Source organism: Pinus tabuliformis, chromosome 2_2, assembly GCF_031772625.1.
Source record: "Pinus tabuliformis cultivar Carrire ecotype Pingquan chromosome 2_2, CPIR1, whole genome shotgun sequence".
Lineage (NCBI taxonomy): Eukaryota > Viridiplantae > Streptophyta > Pinopsida > Pinales > Pinaceae > Pinus > Pinus tabuliformis.
In genome coordinates this window covers 139,549,608-139,555,210 of record NC_142300.1, presented here as the reverse complement: position 1 = coordinate 139,555,210, position 5,603 = coordinate 139,549,608, and the positions used below count along the sequence as shown (strand labels likewise).

General features: G+C 45.5%; 2 non-coding genes across 2 annotated transcripts; both read left to right on the top strand.

The window, feature by feature from the left end:
- Positions 1-1,077: 1,077 nt before the first annotated feature.
- Positions 1,078-1,231, top strand: LOC149191721 (5.8S ribosomal RNA). Its single transcript, XR_016255323.1, has one exon. It is a non-coding gene; the product is annotated as a 5.8S ribosomal RNA (ribosomal RNA).
- A 247-nt stretch (positions 1,232-1,478) lies between these two features.
- LOC149191720 (25S ribosomal RNA) lies at positions 1,479-4,807 on the top strand. Its single transcript, XR_016255236.1, has one exon. It is a non-coding gene; the product is annotated as a 25S ribosomal RNA (ribosomal RNA).
- The last annotated feature ends 796 nt before the right edge of the window (positions 4,808-5,603 follow it).

Here is a 5,603-nt window from a genome sequence, read left to right as displayed (position 1 = left end):
CTTCCCTTCTTGCTTTTGGCCCCTAGATTTATGGAGAAAAGGTGGGATTGTTGTGGATTGGTGTTTAGGAAGGACAAAAAGCAATGTGAGTTCCAGGGGTGGCCACCCTAGTCCTTCTCGATCATCATCCCCTATAGTTCCCCCCTTTTTGCGAAGGCACGGGGTTGGGGAAGCTTGTTCTCTGTTTGAGTCTCCCCTTGTGAGCCAGTAGACACGTTTTATATCTCTCTTTCTTTCATGTTGTTTTCTTCCCTTCTTCCTTTTGGCCCCTAGCTTTACAGAGAAAAGGTAGGATTGTTGTGGATTAGTGTTTGGAAAGGATGAAATGGAATGCGAGCTCCCAAGGTGGCCACCCTAGTCCTTCTCGATCATCGGCCCCTGCAGTTGCCCCCTTTTTGCTAAGGCACAAGGTTGGGGAAGCTTGTTCTCTATTTGAAGCCTCCCCTTGTGAGCCAGTAGCCACGATTTATATCCATTTCTTTCATATTGTTTTCTTCCCTTCTTCCTTCTGGCCCCTATCTTTACGGAGAAAAGGTGGGATTTTTGTGGATTGGTGTTCAGGAAGGACAAAACATAGTGCGAGCTCCTGGGGTGGCCACCCTAGTCCTTCTCGATGGTCGTCCCCTTCAATTCCCCACTTTTTGCGAAGGAATGGGGCTCAATAGGCTTGTGCTTTATTTGAGCCTCCCCTTGTGAGCCGGTAGTCACGTTTGATCTCTATTTCTTTCACCTTGTTTTCTTCCCTTCTTCCTTTTGGTCCCTAGCTTTATGGAGAAAAGGGGGAATTTTTGTGGACTGGTGTTCGGGAAGGATTGAAAGCAGTACGAGCTCCCAGGGTGGCCACCCTAGTCCTTCTCGATTGTTGTTCCATGCATTTCCCCCCTTTTTGCGAGGGCATGGGGCTCGGGGAGATTTTTCTCTATTTGAGCCTCCTCATGTGAGGGGGGTAGACACCTTTGTTTCTATTTCTTTCATGTTTTTTTCTTCCTTTCCTCCTTTTGGCCCTTAGCCTTACATTTGTTGTGGGGGTTGCCCCTATTCATTGTTGTGGCAGATTTTTTGGTAATACGTGGAAATGGCTCTCGACAATGGATATCTCGGCTATTGTTATAATGAAGAACATAGAGAAATGTGATACTTAGTGTGAATTGCAAAATTCCATGAATCATCAAGTTTTTGAACACAATTTGCGCCCGAGGCGTCGGTCGAGGGCATGTCTATCTAGGCATCGCATCCCATTCAAATGCGCTCCTTGCAATATGTTATGGAGTAGCGGAGTTGCTCATCTGTGCCCAATGCGGTGCGGTTGGCTAAAATACATCAAGCGATGTTTCGTGGCATGCGTCGAGGAGTGGTGATCTTATCCCCTTAGATGGGCAGTCAGCTTTAGCTGATACAGGCTTTGTGTGGCATCGCTCAAACTTGCTTTTATCTCTCTTGTCCTTGCATCAAGTAGGGCAGATTTAGCTCCAAATTTGTGACCTCAGCTCAGGCAAGAACACTCGCTGAGTTTAAGAATATGATTAAGCGAAGGAAAAGAAACTTACAAGGATTCCCCTAGTAGCAACAAGTGAACTAGGAAGAGCCCAACATGAAAATCGGGTGGTAGCATCGCCTGAATTGTAGTATGTAGAAGCATCCTCAACAGCAGACATGGGCCAAGTCCCTTGGAAGGGGGCACTTGAGAGGGTGATAGCCCCATTGGTCTAGGACCCTGTCACATCACGAGGTGTTTTTGGTGAGTCAGGTTGTTTGGGGATGCAGCCCTAATTGGGTGGTAAATTCTGTCCAAGACTAAATATGGGAGAGAGATAGATAGCGAACAAGTACCGCAAGGGAAAGATGAAAATGACTTTGAAAAGAGAGTTAAAGAGTGCTCGAAATTATTGGAAGGGAAGTGGATGGGGGTTGTTGATGCATCTTGGTTGGATGTGGAATGGCTCAAGCTGGTTCGCTGCTCGACTTGAGGAGAAAACCAACATGGGCTACTACATCGTCACAAGCGCGGGTCGATTACTGCCTGTCGGTTTTCCATTGTGGTGGTCAAGGAACAAAGCGCATGCCCTTGTGGCAGGCTGTGTGCACCTGTGCGCTCGTGGTGTTGGTTGGCGGGCTTTCCATTCAACCTGTCTTGAAACACAGACCAAGGAGTCTAACATGTGTGGAAGTTGGTGGGTTTGAAAACCTGCGAGGCGTAAGGAAGCTGATGGGTAAGAACCCCTCTCTGGGAGGGTGCATTATCGACCGACCTTGAGCTTATGCGAAGGGTTCGAGTGCGAGCATACCTGTTGGGACTTAAAATATGGTGAACTATGCCTGAGCAGGGAGTAGCCAAAGAAAACTCTAGTGGAGGCTCATAACAATACTGACGTGCAGATCGTTTATCTAACTTGGGTATAGGGGTGAAAGATTAATCAAACCATCTAGTAGTTGGTTTCCTCCAAAGTTTCCCTTAGGATAGCTGGAGCTCACATGCGCATTTTATTGGACAAAGAAAATGATTAGAGGCATTGCGGGCGTAACGCCCTTGACCTATTCTCAAACTTTAAATAGGTAAGAGGGTGTGGCTGCTCCATTGAGCCACGTTGTGGAATTGAGAGCTCTAAGTAGGCCATTTTTGGTAAACGAATTGGTGATGTGGGATGAACCTAAAGTTGAGTTATGGTGCCAAATTACATGCTAACTAGATCCCACAAAGGGTGCTGTTTGATTAAGACAGCAGGACGGTGGTCATGGGAGTCGAAATCTGCTAAGGAGTGTTTAACAATTCACTTGCCGAATCAACATGCCCCGAAAATGGATGGCGCTAAGGCACGCAACCTATAATTGACCATAGGAGAAATTACCTAGCTCCGATGAGTAGGAGGATGTGGGGTTGTTGAGAAACCTCAAGAATGAGCTTGGGTGGATCAGCCCCCGGTGCAGAACTTGGTGGTAGTAGCAAATATTCAAATGAGAACTTTGAAGACTGAAGTGGGGAAAGGTTCCATGTGAACAACACATGGAAATGGGTTAGTCAATCCTAAGAGATGGGGAAGCCTTGTATCAAGGGTGCACTCTGCACAAGCATCGAAAAGGAATTGGGTTAATATTCCTGAACTGGGGCATGGCAGTGGCCGACAACGTTAGGAAATATGGAGATAGGGTCCAGCAAATGGAAGAGCACCACACGCCTTGTGGTGTTCGATGCGCCCTCGATGGCCCTTGAAAATATGGAGGACCGAGTACTGTTCATGCCTGGTTGTACTCATAACTACATTAGGTCTCCAAGGTGAACAACCTCTAGTCAATAGAACAATGTAGGTAAGGGAAGTCGAAAAAACGGATCCATAACTTTGGGAAAAGGATTGGATCTGAGGGCTAGGCCTAGGGGTCTGTGCCCTCAACTCGTGGGCTATCGGCAGTCTACCCGAGCTGCTCTCACGGCGAGGGTGGGCAGTCGCGTGCCGATTGGGCTACGGGCGTAGAATGCCCCCTGCTGAGGGCTTTTCCCTTAGCGTCGAACAGTCGAATTAGAACTGGTATGGACATGGGGAATCCAACTGTTTAATTAAAATAAAGCATTGCGATGGTCCCTACAGATGCTGACGCAATGTTATTTCTACCCAGTGCTCTAAATGTCAAAGTGAGGAAATTCAACCAAGCATGGTTAAACAACGGGAGTAACTATGACTCTCTTAAGGTAGCCAAATGCCACATCATCTAATTAGTGACGCACATGAGCGGATTAATGAGATTCCCACTGTCCCTATCTACTATCTAGTGAAACCACACCCAAGGGAATGGGCTTGGCAAAATCAATGGGGAAAGAAGACCTTGTTGAGATTGACTCTAGTTTGACTTTGTGAAATGACTTGAGAGGTGTATAATAAGTGGGATTTGTTTTCGACGCAAGTGAAATACCACTACTTTTAACATTATTTTACTTATTCTATGGGGTGGAGATGCAGCACTGCCCCTGTTTTTGGCCTTAAGGCATGTTTCAACGGGTTGATCCGGGCGAAAGACATTGTCAGATGAGGAGTTTGGTTGGGGTGGCACATCTGTTAAAAGATAAAGCATGTGTCCTAAGATGAGATCAGCGAGAACAAAAATCTCATGTGGAACAAAAGATTAAAAGCTCATTTGATTTTGATTTTTAGTACGAATACAAACCGTGAAAGTATGGCTTATCAATCCTTTAGACTTTTGGAATTTGAAGCCAGAGGTGACAGAAAAGTTACCACAGGGATAATTATCTTGTTTCGGCCAAGTGTTCATAGTGACGTTGCTTTTTGATCCTCTGATGTCAACTCTTCCTATCATTGTGAAACAGAATTCACCAAGTGTTGGATTGTTCACCCACTAATATGGAATGCGAGCTAGGTTTAGACCATCGTGAGACAAGTTATTTTTACCCTACTGATGAACCACACCGCAATAGTAATTCAACTTAGTGTGAGAGGAACCATTGATTCACACAATTGGTCATCATTCTTGGTTGAAAAGCTAGTGGCGTGAAGCCACGGTGTGCCAGATTATGATTGAACGCCTTTAAGTCAAAATACACTAGAAGCAGTGCATGTTACTCTTCGATTGTATCTCGACCCATAGTAGGGGGGTCGCTTTGTCGCCCCAGAGGCTTGTGTCATTTTCAAACCATGACCGTGAAGCATCTCAGTTGGGGAAGCTTTGAAGTTCAACTCCAAATGGTTGTTGAGAAGAATCCTTTGCAGACAACTTAAATACATAACGGGGTATTGTAAGTGGCAGAGTGGCCTTGCTGCCATCATCCACTAAGATTCAGCCCTTGGTCGCCTCAATTCAGAGCTTTTCTCATGTCACAAACAAATCCGGACAACCCTCCCACTCTCGCGACTTTGCCTCTTCCTCCAGATGACAATTTTTTATTTCTTAGGGGCGGGAAATTTGGGGTTTCCACAGCGCAAAAAATTGGGGTTTCCATGTGTGTTATAGACATATTTGGGAAATGCAACCCCAATCACATATGTCCATAGAACAAGGGCTTCTAAGTCCCTAAAAGTGTTTTTTCATACCCTAAAGGAGCAAGGTCAGCTGATTACATCATCTCCCAGAAGTTCTCCCTGAAAAACTACTCAGAACTTGTCAAAACTGGACCATACAGACTACTCAGTGCTAAGGGTGTGATGCATCTCACCTACCACATGCAAAAAGTGTGATGCATACTAGAAATCCCTTCTGTAGGGTGTGATAAGTGAGAGCATAGAAATGGAAGAAGTAGTTTACTAGGTGGAAAACCAGAGAATCTTCTAGAAGCTGCTCATTCGACATTTTCCTCTCTGAATTCACCCAGGGATGAGTAAGAGATCATGAAATCTCGAAGTGAAACCAAGAACTATTAGAGATATGACACTAATCAAAATCTCAGAAGCTGACTCACCCACCTGCAAACATCTATATATGGATCCCTCATCCTAGAAATCCAGGGGCTGGAATTTTGTATTTTGTAAGGAAGTGCTATTGGTTTCTCTGTGCAACATTGTATTGTTGGGTGATCTAAGCTCTTCATGAGGTGAAGAGGGCTTTCATGCTGGGAGGCTGGTGCTGGGTCAGACCAATGGGTTGTAATCCTCTCTTCTACT